Source organism: Canis aureus, chromosome 6, assembly GCF_053574225.1.
Source record: "Canis aureus isolate CA01 chromosome 6, VMU_Caureus_v.1.0, whole genome shotgun sequence".
NCBI lineage: Eukaryota > Metazoa > Chordata > Mammalia > Carnivora > Canidae > Canis > Canis aureus.
The window spans coordinates 68940023-68953126 of NC_135616.1; the positions used below are offsets into that span (position 1 = coordinate 68940023).

A 13104-nucleotide genomic window follows, 5' to 3' on the forward strand; every position below is an offset into this window, starting at 1 on the left:
AGGCATAGACACATGAATATGATAGATTTTTATTTTTTTATTTTAATTTTTTGGGGGGCATAGATTTTTTTATTATACTTATTTTTCTAAGTAATGTTTTTTCTTAGTATCAAAGATAATGTTCAGTGCAGAATACTTAGAAAATACTCATTATTCTAACACTAAGAAATAATTAATGTTATATTTTATCAGTTATCCTTCTAGCATTTTTCCATGTGAGTAAATGTACCTGCAAAGGTATGTATCTATACACCATTTGCATTTGAATTTACAAAGACAAAATTTTTTTTTTTTTACAAAGACAAAATTATATCAAAGGTATCAAATACCCTTTTCTTTAGGATTATTTTGTGAGTTATTTGATACCAATAAATCTGCAACTATAGTTTTATTGCCTTTTTTTTTTCATTCCACATTGGTGAATGCAAAATGAAAGATGTAGTATGTATGTACTATCGGCTTTTTGTGGTCACTTTCAGTGGAAAGGCTAGAGTAGTTTTTTTTTTTTTTTTTTTTTTAAAGATTATTTATTCATGAGAGACACACAGAGAGAGGCAGAGACATAGGCAGAGGGAGAAGCAGACTCCATGCAGAGAGCCCGATGTGGGACTCCAGCAAGTTCTGAATTGAAGGCAGAGGCTCAGCCACTGAGCCACCCAGGCGTCGCAGGGCTGGAGTAGTTTCAGGTGAAGGAATGTAATTTATCAGAGAGAGCTTTCTAGAGGAGGTGAGTGTGAGGGCTAGGAGGATACAGGACCAGGTCCCCACCTTCTTTGTCTACCATGAGCCTGTGGGCTATTTCTACTGCTCTTCTGGTGTCTGAGGCATTTGCCGGGGGAGTCAGAGTTCAGCATGTACCAGAGCGAGGGACAAGGGAAAGTTCTGTGGGTTGTAGAGAAGTGGCCTGGTCTGACTGCTGAAAATCAGGCTTCCTGTTTCTTGTTTGCTGGCTAAAAATGTCTTCTGTTGAGGTTGTAAAATAATGGTGCTGTCGTTGAGTGCTGAAGCCAAGAAGAGATGGTACTGAAAGACAAATACTTATCTGCTGCCTAAGATAGAATGTTTCCAGATACCCAAGAGAATTTAAAAATACTCCTTAAAATATAAAATAATTTCAGAATTTCAGGCAATTAGTAACAAGTGGCAAGTAGGCCAGATTACAGAGAGCTTGAATTGTATCCTGGGGCTTGACAAATTGAGACCCTGGATTCATAGCAGTCCTCTTTAATCAGTGATTCATATAAATTGATACATGTCACTAGTCATTTTATCTACTAATCACACAGGCTACAGACAAAGCTGAGAGATTTGCTGTTATGTTGTTGGGCAGGGGGTGGGGGAGGTGGAAGTAGCATGCGTAACTTGAGGTCATAAAAATTCATTTACTATGCCAAACTAAATATATAAAATTTGTAGTGGAAAGAGATCTGGGTACTAGATTTAATTTTGTTTTTGTTTTTGTATTTTAACTGATTTGCTGGGTGATCTTAGACAAACACCCAACTTTCTTCATGTTTTGGGTTCCTTTTTAGTGTAATGGGTTTAATACTGTCTAGTTTACCTACCACGGCTTTTGTGAGGCGTGAATTTGTGAGTAGATATGGGAACACTTTGAAAATTAAAAAATGCAATGCAAGGAAACTATCAGCTAAAGACTTTCATTACGTATCAAACCCATAACATGGATTAGAAAGTGAATTAAGAGAACAAAATTGGTTTTCCATATGGTCTGAAGTAGCTGACTGGTTATTATGTTTGGGGGCATGTGAGGAAAACTTTCTTTTCTGATGTACATTTACAAAAACTTCTCATAAGAAAAATTGAGCAGTTTTGAAAAGATAGACCATTAAAACATACACATAAAATAAGATAGTCTAGATACAGCCTAAATTCATCTTTTTTGTGATCATGTTTAAATTACATTAAGGCATCTGATTGCTATTTGGGGCAAGGACTATGACTGGTCATGTCCCCATCTCCAGTGCTTCAGTCAGAGTCCGGCACAATAGTAGGCATTCAATGTTTATGGAATGAATGGATGGATGAATGAATGAAAAGTTGGGTCTTGGGTGTTTAGGCGGTAAGCTAGTAGGTTAATGACATCTATCAGAGAAACTACTATGTTCCAGTTAGAGTACTAAGAATTCAGCTTCATCTGCTGTATTTATCAAAAATCCTTGGTAAAATGTTCAACTAGCAATTGCATGATAATGATTGTATTCCCCAAAGATACACAAACGAAACATGGTGGTGGAGGAAGGTGAACATGGCCTATGTTGTAGAATTCATCCAAGCTGTGGGACACACATATCCATCCATCCATCCATGCACCCAGCAAATACATGTCTATTTGAACACATACATAAACACACACACACACACAGACACAAAACATATATTCTCATTTCTTGGTTTGATTATTAAACCCAGCAATTTTGAGTTCATATGGAAAAAACAGACCCTCTTGTTTGATAGTTGAAGAAAGCTGTTGAGTGACAGTTTGAGTGAGGTAACATGGCAGATTAGCAGTGCCTGACTTCCCCTAATGGCTACATAAGGGGCCTGGGGCTCCGATTTGGGTTGGAGTCCAGGAGCCTGAAGTAGGTGGATGAGTGATTAGAAGTGAGACATGGCTATAGGCCATGGGTGTAAAGTCTGAATTCCAGCATCGGTGGTCCAAAGGGTGAAGTCTGTGTGCTGGGATAGGATAGGATGGTTTAAGAGACAGGTCTTAGGGTAATCCCCAAATAACACTGCAGGGAGCTAGAGAGAGAGACAGAGAGCGAACGAGAGAGAACTTTTTACTAGGGACCTATCACCCAGTCTGTTAAAGATGCTTTGCTAATTCAGACAAATGCAGAACATTTCTAGAGCTTGGATGTTCTAACTTCTAGGTCATTTCTGAAGGCCCTACAGAAAATCAGCACATTTTGCCAGCAGGGCAATGTACTAAGCATATTCCAGAAGTAAACAACCCAAGCAAATGGTCAGGGTGGTGGGCATTGTGATAGGCACAGCCAGATCTGCTTTTGGGTGGGGTGGGGGGCTCATGCCCCTCCCCCCAGCTGACAGACCCCAGCTGCTTCCAGGTAATTATCTCTGCTGAAGAAAACCCTTCCCCTGGAAGGTCTTAGTTCGGTGACTGCTCACATAAGGAGAATAAACGTATGGCTTCCTCATTCCAATGTAAGCAGCTAGGAAGTGTCACCCTGGCTCTAAGTGGGACTAGTTGAGGACCACACTGTGATAGCAACACAGCTCCCCTTCTCCCTCTGCTTATCTGCTCCTTTCCCTTCCTGATCCTGGGTGTTGCTTCCAGGAGCACCCTAAGCCCCTGACCTCCCCCCCCCCCCCCATAAACACCTGCAAGCTTCTCTCCATCCCAGAGGCCACTCCCCTGCCAGGGCCTGACCTGCTTTCCAGGCTGACAATCAGCTGCTTGTCTTTCAGGAGATGGCTGTGACAACCGTCTGACAACTTGTCGTGAAGGTCTATGTTAAGATCTAAAGAAGAGGGGTGAAGACCAGATAATGTCCTGACACATCAGCGTTTGGCTCTACTGCCGTCAGCTCACTTTAAAGAGGCAAGGCCTTTCCCGCAAGGCTTTGATCATCTCAGCAAGAGGTTTTTGATTTTGTTTTTGTTGTTGTTGTTGTTGTTTTGCCCATTTTACAGATTTGGAAACCAATGCCAACTGAGGGTTACTGCCATGAACAAGAACCCATGAATAAAGCAGCAGAAAAGTGACTTTGAACTGATCTCTTACAAAATAGATAAAAACAAGACTTTAAAACCAAGAGGACCGAGATTTATGAGGGGGCCACAGGCAGGGAGGCAGGTGAGAGAGCGTCTCTAAGGATCTACTGAAGTATCAATGGCATGGCACTGATGTGAAACCCAGGGGATGCGCTGACTCAGCCTGGCAGGGAATTCTCAGGGACCCTGGAAATGGGGAAGGAACAGTTGAAGATGCTTCCCACCCCTCCACCCCCCACTACCCCGCCCCCGCCCCGAGGTGAAAGATGCAGTGAGAGAGGCCTGGTGACACTTTCTGGGATGGGCAGCTCTAGCCCCAAAACTGAAAAAAGCAACTTTTCTGTGCAGGATCTCAGGGTCTTACGGGAATCCCCACCATTTCGGCCAAGACACCAAGCTTTTCGTAACAAAGACTCAAGCTCTCTTGGGTCCCACAAGTGACACACACATAGCTGCTGTGTGTGATGTACACGCATATAAGGTTAACATTTATAGGTCAGCCCCCGCCCCCCACTAGTCCCTGTCTGTGGCTGATTGTCCCCCAAACTATCCCCCCCCACACCCCGCAGCGCTCCGCGAGCTCAGCCTCGGATTGCGTTTCTCGCTCAGCGGTGGGAGCGGGGGGGGGGGGGGGGGGGGCGGTGTGTCCCAGACACGCACGCGGAGCCTTGCGCGCCGAGTCCACGTTTTCCCACGGTTTCCCCCCTCTCCTCCCGGACCCCGGTCCTCCGCGGCGGCCGCGCAGCCTTCCGTGCGGGGAGAGCCTGCAGATGCAGCCGCGCCCCCGTCTCCCCGGCCCCGGTGCAAGGCGGGCGGGCGAGGCGACCCCGGGGCAAGCCAGGCGCTTTCCGGCGTCTGTGGCCCGTCCGGGCTCCGCATCCCGGGTCGGCGACCTGCGGCCCGACCGCAGCCCGAGCGGCGCGGGGACCCGCCCGCCTGCACCGCGCTGCCGCGGCGCGTTTCTCCAACAGCAGCATCGCGGCATCGCAGAATCGCGGCAACAAACGTTACGAGGTACTATTTCCCCAACAGACGTGCGGCAAAATGATCCGAAGAGGACCGTTGAATAATAATCCTCGTTAAAAACCGAACCGAACGAGACGCGATCATTCTGCAAAAGTGTGCTAAGGCGGGGAGGAGGGGAGTGTGTGTAGGTGGCGGTGGTGATGGTGAAGGGGGGGCCACCGACATGTTTTAAGACAAGATTAATAATTTGCTCATTAATTTTATTGGATAATTACACATCATGGGTCTTTGCAGAGTAGCTCATTTTTGAAATTAGAGATGCCTTTTAGGTTTTCTCCCGTACAATGTGCACATCAGGTGTGCAGAGGGCTCTTTAGCATGCAAAAAAAAAAAAAAAAAAAAAAAAAAAGAACACGGTATTCGACAATGTGCTATTTTTTTCTATAAGAAGGCAGCCTTTCCTAAAACGTTAATCTGCTGCTGCTGCAAAAAAAAAAAAAAAAAAAAAAAAAAATGCTCCTAATTTAGAAGAAATTAGAGGGAGAGTCTACTCAGCAAACACCTCTGTTAACAGCTTCATTAGTATGTATTTTCACATAATTCAATTAGCCAAAACACATACACACGCTAACAGTGCTGTTCCCTGCTCTGGGAGTGTCAGCAAGACTTGAAGCAGATCTGAAACAAAATTGCATAAATGGCATGTAAAGCTCTGTGCATACAAAGATACCTTCAGGGTTCTAATAAATTCATGAAACTTTTTAAAGTATGATTTCCTAGCAGGCAATCACTTTTAATTAACAGGATCACCTACAGCAACACATGTCCTTCAAAAACTTACATTATTTTTTCTTTTTGAATTTCAAAGTTTCTGTAGTAAAAGTTGAATAGCTGAGTAGCTTAACCTCAAAAGGATTCCAGGCTTTTATGACAGTTATAAATCACTGTGGTGCCTTCTTTATAAGAAGAAAAGATTCTTAACACAACAGAGAAAGAAGGAAATCTCTTTTTAGTCATAGCTAGAAGCAAGCATTTTCTCCAAAGGTCAAAAAACTTTTCCTCAGTTAAAGAATAATTTTAAGGACATTGCAGCTACTTGTACAAGTAATCTCTTATAATTTACTTTATGAATTAAACATTCAATTTCCAGGATTGTGGCTTGACACGGATGGACTCGCCTCTTTCTGGAACCGGTTTTGTAGAGTTTCTCGTGTTTAGCTTTTAGTAAACACAGGCCAGGGCTGAACGCAGGATCTACTTAATGAGCCCTTCTCCTTAAGGCAAATGAGAATCCATCTACTCACCAAAGGATTCAGTGGAGTGGTTCTTGCAACTTCTTTTTCTCGGGCCTTTGTTTGAAAGACAGGGAGATGCTCATAAAAACGTCTAGGGCTAATGATAAGGCTGCAGAAATCCAAAAAAGAGACCATTCTGAGATGAAGGGAGGGTAAGAGACACCAAGATGAAACCTGTTCACCTTCCCCCCGCCCTCGTCTTGAAGGAACCTGGGCAGTTGTCTGAAGGTCAATTGGAGAATTGGGCTGGTGTCTTCTGCCCCCTGCAAAGCTAATAAAGTACCCACAGGGGGGAGAGGGGCGGATTACACCGTCCAGACCTCCGAGGTGAGCAGTGATGGAGCAGCCTTTGCAAACGTAGGCAGTACTGCATCCAAGCAGGGCTCTGGAAGCACCCATGGCACCTCCTGAAGCCAGCCACCATCATTTCTCACCTGGGTGACTGTGGCAGCCTCCCTGCTGGTCCCCTGCCTAGGGCTGCTCCTCTCAGACTCATTCTCCACCATGGGTTCATTCGCTGGTCTTGCTGGGGAAAGAGTTAGGTTGGCCACATACTGTACGAGGTGTTAAGGACACAAGATTGTTTCAAAACAGAAATGTGATTGTTTGCTTCCAAGCTCAATTGTCTCAAGAGATTCCCACCATCCTTCAGATAACATCTAATCTCCTTAATATGGCACAAAAGCCCTCTATGATTTTGGCCTCTGCTACTATTTCCGGTCTCAACGATTGCTCTCTTTCCCCTCTCAATCTGACTTCTAGCCATATTGGACTGCTGATGGACCCAGCCACCCAGCCAAGGGCTGTTTTCTTTCTTTCTCACATGTTTTCCCCCCAGATGTGGCTTTTTAGTTGCACTCTCTGGAAGATCCCCTTTCTCCTTTTCCTCAATTTGAGTCAAAGGCTACCCTAGTTAATACCTACTCATTCATCATGTCCCCACTTAAAGATCAGGTCTTTACATCCTTTCAGAAACCTCTGACTCCCCCAGATTGTTGACCCTTCTAGGCAATCTAGATGCACTCTCTGTTCATTTCAATGGCAGCCCTCATTTAGTTAGTGAATATTTATTGAGCATTTACTATGTGTCAGGGGATACTGATGAAACAGTATCCCAGTACCCCAGGTACTGTTCTGGGGATATCATGATGAAACAGTAGCTTTATGTTCTAAAGGAACTTCAATTTCAGTGGAGGAAAATAAAGGTAAAATAGCTATTCAAGCAAATAAGTAAGTAAACAAGGCAATCTGTGATTGTGGTAATCATGGTGGGGAAGAGTGGACTGCTTTGAGTCGGGGGTTGAGGTGAGGTCCCTGTGAGGAGATCACATTTGGGCTGAGGTATGAGTAATGAGAAGAAGCCAGCCCACGAATATCTAGTAAAAGATCATGCTGCGTGCAAAAGAAGGAAAAACAAACCCACAGCCTCTGAAGTAGCAATGAGCGTGGGGTGTCCAAAGACAGAGAAAAGTCAGTGTAGCCGTTGTGTACAGGCGTGTCTTATACTTTCCAGAAAATGCCTTGATCTACGGTCCCATTAGCCACCCATTTGGCTCTCACACTAAGCAGTATATTACAACTAAGTCTTTACCAGAGAAATGGCTGTTATTTTGGCCTTCATAGGTCATTTTTGTTGGTTGAATTTCTCAACTTCTTGGGAATGAAGCAGGATAGAAGGCTGCCATTTATTGGGCCCCTTCAACATTAGTGAAATAAATGTAAATACTTTTTCTATGTGGTTTGTTTGTATATGCTGGGTTTTTTTTTCCTGTGTAGAAAATTTTTTCATAGTCAAATTTATTATTATTTTTGGTTTTGGTTTCTAAGGTTAGGTCATAGTCAAATTTATTATTACTTTTGTAGGTTTAGGTCATACTAAAGCTTTTCTCATTCTGAAATTTTAAAAAGTTTCCAGTGTTTTGGTTTTTAAAAGCAATTTTAGGTGCACAGCAGAATGAGAGAGAGGAAGGTACAGAGATGTCCCAGAGACTCCCTGACCCTCGTCCCCATGTACAGCATCCCGCAATGTAGATGTCACTCGCCAGAGTGGTGCGTTGTTACAGTGGATGAACCTCCATTGATATATCACCATCACTCAAAGTCCATACAGTACATTGGGGTTCACTCTTCATGTTGTATGTTCTGTGGGTTTGAACAAATGTATAATGCTTGTATCCATCTTTTTAATAGCATAGAGAGTATTTCCATTGCTCTAAAAAATGCTACTTTTTTCTAGTTTTAAAATTTCAAGTTTTACATTTAGATCTTTTTATGTATCTGGAATTTATTTTTTGGGTGAAATGGTTGAGATCCAATGTAATTCCTCCCCCCAAGTTTATTAAGATATGACTGACAAAATGGTAATATAGTTCAAGTGTGCAACATGATGATTTGATATATGTATATATTGTGAAGGGATTCAAACAATCAAGTTAATAAACACATCTGTCACCTCACAATGTAAGCTCACAGAAACTTTTAATTATACAACACTGTGTTACCAGGTATAGTCACCATGCTACACATTAGACCCACGGAATTTATTCATTTTAGGATTGTAAGTTTGTACCTCTCTGCCAACATGTCCCCATTCCCCCCACCTCGCACCCCTGGTAACCACCATTAATTCTCTGTTTTAATGACACTGTTTTTTTTAATTCCACATATTAAGTGACACCATGCAATATTTGTCTTTTCCCATCTGACTTCTTTCCCTTAGCATAATGCCCTCTAGGTTCATCTATATTCTTGCAAATGGCAGGACCTCATTCTTTTTAAAAGTTAAATAATAATCCATTGCATATGTATTTTCTTTCTCCATTCATCTGTGGACAGACATTTAGGTCGTTTCATATCTTGGCTAGCATGAATAATGTTGTAATGAACCTGGGATGATATATGTATCAAGACTGTGATTTATTTTTCTTTGGATATATACACAGAAGTGGGATTTCTGGATCATATGGTAGTTTTATTTCTAATTTTTCAGAAACCTCTGCAGTGTTTTCTGTAGTAGCTGTACACATTTACTTTCCCACCAATAGTGTTCAAGGGTTGTTTTTTCTCTACATCCTAGCCAATATTTGTTATCCCTTGTCCTTTGGTGATAGACATGCTAACGAGTGTGAGGTGACGTTTCGTTGCAGTCTTGATTGGCACTGTTCTGATGCCTGCTGATGTCGGGCACTTTTTAATGTACCTGTTGGCTATTTGCATATCTTCTCTGGAAAAAAATGACTATTCAAGGTCTTTGGTCCATTTTTAAATTGGGTTATTTGGTTTTTTTGCTACTGAGTTGTAGACATGCCTTGTGCATTTTACATATTAATACTTCTTGGGTCTGTTGTTTGCACATATTTTCTCCCATATGTTGCCTTTTTACTCTGTTGATGGTTTCCGTTGCTGTGCAGAAGCCTTTTAGTTTGATGTAGGCTCGCTTGTTTATTTTTGCTTTTGTTTCAAGTCCAAAAAAATCATTGCCAAGACCAATTTCAAGGAGCTTAATTCCCTATGTTTTCTTCTAAAAGTTATAGGGTTTTAGGGCTTATGTTCAAGTGTTTTATTTTTATGTTCAAGTTTTTAAGCTGTTTTAATCTTCTATGTATGGTATAAGATAGTGGTCCAATTTCATTCTTGTCTATGTGGATATCCAGTTTTCCCAACATTATTTATTGAAGAGACTGTCCTTTCCCCATTGTGTATTCATGGTGCCTTTGCTGACAGTTAATTGGCCATACGTGTGTGCATTTATTTCTGATCTGCCTATTCTTCTACTGAGGTATGTGTCTGTTTTTACACCAGTGCCATACTGTTTTGATTCCTATAGCTTTATAATGTAGTTTAACAGCAGGAAGCTTTACTCTTCTTGCTTAATATTGCTTTAGCTATTTGGGGCCTTTTGTGGTTCCAAATGAATTTTTTGGATTGTTTTTTTCTATTTCTGTGAAAAATCCCATTGGAATTTCAGCAAGGTTTGCATTGAACCTGTAGATCGTTTTGGGAGTATGGGCCTTTTAATGATATCAATGCTTCTAATTCATGAACATTTATTTATTTCTGTTTGTCCTCTTCAATTGCTTTATCAGTGATATTCTTTAAATCAATGTCTTACAGTTTTCAGTGTGCAAATCATTCACCTTCTGGTTACATTTATTCCTAAGTATTTTATTTTACATTTATTCCTAGTTTTGATGCCATCGTAAATGGGATTTTCTTAATTTTGCTTTCTGATAGTTCATTGTTAGTATACAGAAATGCAACTGATTTTTGTACATTTTGAATCCTGCAACTTTATTGAATTTATTAGTTCTAACAGTTTTTTTTTTTTGTGTGGAGTCTTAAGGTTTTCTATATATGAAATATCATCTGCAAACAGAGACAGTTTTACTTCTTTATAGATTTGGATGCCTTTTATTTATTAGGGCATAAATGTTCTTGTCTAATTCTCTGTCTAGCACTGCCAATACTATGTTCAATAAAAGTGGTAAGAGTGAGCATTTTTGTCTTATTTTTTATCTTAGAGGAAAAACTTCCAGCTTTTCTTCATTGAGTATGATGCTCACTGTAGGATTGCATATATGGCTTTTATTATGTTCAAGTACCTTTTATCTGTACCTAATTTTTTGAGTTTTTAGCATGAAAAGATTTTGAATTTTGTCAAGTGCTTTTTTGTATCTATGGACAGGATCATATGATTTTTATTCTTCATTTTGCTAATGTGGTGCATCATGTTGAATGATTTGCGTATGTTGAACCATCCTTGCATTAAGAATAAATCCTGCTTGATCATTATGTACGATTCTTTTAATGTATTGTTGAATTTGTTTGCTAGTACTTTGTTGAGGATTTTTGCATCTATGTTTATCAGGAATATTGGCCTGTTGTTTTCTTTTCTTGTAGTGTCCTTGTCTGGCTTTGGTATCAGGGTAATGCTGGCCTCATAAAATGAGTTTGGAATTGTTCCCTCTTCTTCAATTTTTTGGAAGAGTTTGAAAAGGATTGGTATTAATCCTTCTTTAAATGCTTGGTAGACTTCACCAGCAAAGCCATATGGTCCTAGTCTTTGTTGGAAGATTTTTGATTAATGATTCAATCTCTTTACTCATAATTGGTCTGTTTAGATTTTTTGTTTCTTCACTATTCAGTCTTAGTAGGCTGTATGTTTCTAGGAATGTATCCATTTCTGCTAGGCTGTCCAATTCTCTAATTCGTTGGTACATAATTGTCCGTAGTAGTTTTGTAATGATTCTTAGTATTTCTGTGTTATCAGTTGTAATGTCTCCTCTTTCATTTCTGGTTTTGTCTTTTCTTTCCTAGTCTAACTAAAGATTTGTTAACTTTATCTTTTGAAAAAAAAACTAGCTTTTAGTCTTGTTAATCTATTCTTTTGTCTTTCTAATCTCTATTTTATTTATTGCTGCTCTGATCATGTTATTTTTTTCCTTCTACTATGGGTTTAGTTTGTTCTTCATTTTTAGTCCCTTGAAGGATAAAGTTAGGTTGTTTATTTGAGATTTATTTTTTATTTTTTTAAAGATTTTATTTATTCATGAGAGACAGAGAAAGAGAGGCAGAGACACAGGCAGAGGGAGAAGCATGCTCCATGCAAGGATCCTGGGTCTCCAGGATCATGCCCAAGGCTGAAGGCTTTGCTAAACCGCTGAGCCACCCAGGCTGCTTGAGATTTATTTTTTCTTAATGTAGGTATTTATCACTATAAACTTTACTCTTTAGAACTGTTTTTTGCTGCATCCAATAAGTTTTGGTACATTGTGTTTTGTATTTTTCTCAAAACATTTTTTAATTTCCCTTTTGATTTCTTCTTTGACCCATTGGTTGTTTAGTAGCAGTAGTAGTAGTTGTTTAATCTTCATAGATTTGTGAATTTTCTAGTTTTCCTCTTCTTATTAATTTCTGGTTTCATATCATTGTGGTTGGAAAAGATGCTTTATATCATTCCAATCTTAAATTGTTAAGACTTGTTTTGTTGCCTAATAAATGATCTATCCTGGAGAATCTTTTACTTGCACTTGAGAAAAATGTGTATTCTGATGTTGGATAGAATGGTCTGTATTTGTATATTAGAGCCACCTGGTCTAACGTGTAATTTAAATTTAATGATTACTTACTGATTTTCTTTAGGATGATCTACCCATTGTTGAAAGTGGAGTATTGACTTTCCATATTATTATTATATTGCTGTCTATTTCTCCCTTCAAATCTGTTAATATTTAGTTAAAATTTAGGTGCATAAATATTTACAATTGTTGGGTGCATAAATATTTATAATTATTATAACTTCTTGATGAATTGACCTTACATAATGATTTTTATCATTAAATAATGACCTTTTTTTGGTAACTTGTTAATTTTCGGCTTAAATTTTGTTTTGTCTGATATAAGTAGAGCTACATCTGCTCTCATTTGATTCCTATTTGCATGAAATATTTTTTCCTAGCCCTTCACTTCCAATCTATTTGAGCCCTTAAAGCTGAAGTAAATTTCTTGTGGGCAACATATAGTTGAGTCTTGTTTTTTTATTCATTCAGCCATTCTGTATATTTTGACTAGAGAATTCTGATCCATTTACACTTGTAGTAATTGTTGATAGCTATGGACTTACTATTACTATTCAGCTCATTGTTTCCTCACTAATTTATAATTCCTTTGTTCCTTTTTTCTTCTCTTGCTCTCTTCCTTTGTGGTTGGATAATTTTCCTCAGTGCTATGCTTTAAGTCCTTTATCCTTTACATATCTACTATAGGCTTTTATTTTATAGTTACCATGAAGTTTACTTTAATCATTCTTATAACACTATGTTTTAAGCTAATAACAGCTTAACTTTGAATGCATACAAAATCTCTACATTTTTACACCCCCCAACATTTTATATTTTTGATGTCACAATTTACATCCTTTTATATTGTATATTCATTAACAAATTATTGTGGGTTTTTTTCTTGATACTTTTGTTTTTACCCTTTCTAGTAGAGTTATAAGTGATTTACACACTATCATTACAATTACAATATTATAGCATTCTGAATTTAACTATATATTTACCTTCACCAGTAAGTTTTATATTTT

At 39.4% G+C, this 13104-nt stretch overlaps 1 long non-coding RNA gene across 3 annotated transcripts in view; it reads left to right on the forward strand.

Annotated features, from left to right (window-relative positions):
• The window catches only part of LOC144316319 (uncharacterized), a 71046-nt gene that overhangs the window by 16285 nt on the left and 41657 nt on the right, over positions 1-13104 (forward strand). For all 3 annotated transcript variants that reach the window (XR_013382161.1, XR_013382160.1, XR_013382159.1), the window contains one exon: positions 3451-3838. This is a non-coding gene — a long non-coding RNA (uncharacterized LOC144316319). The remainder of the gene's footprint in view (positions 1-3450; positions 3839-13104) is intronic.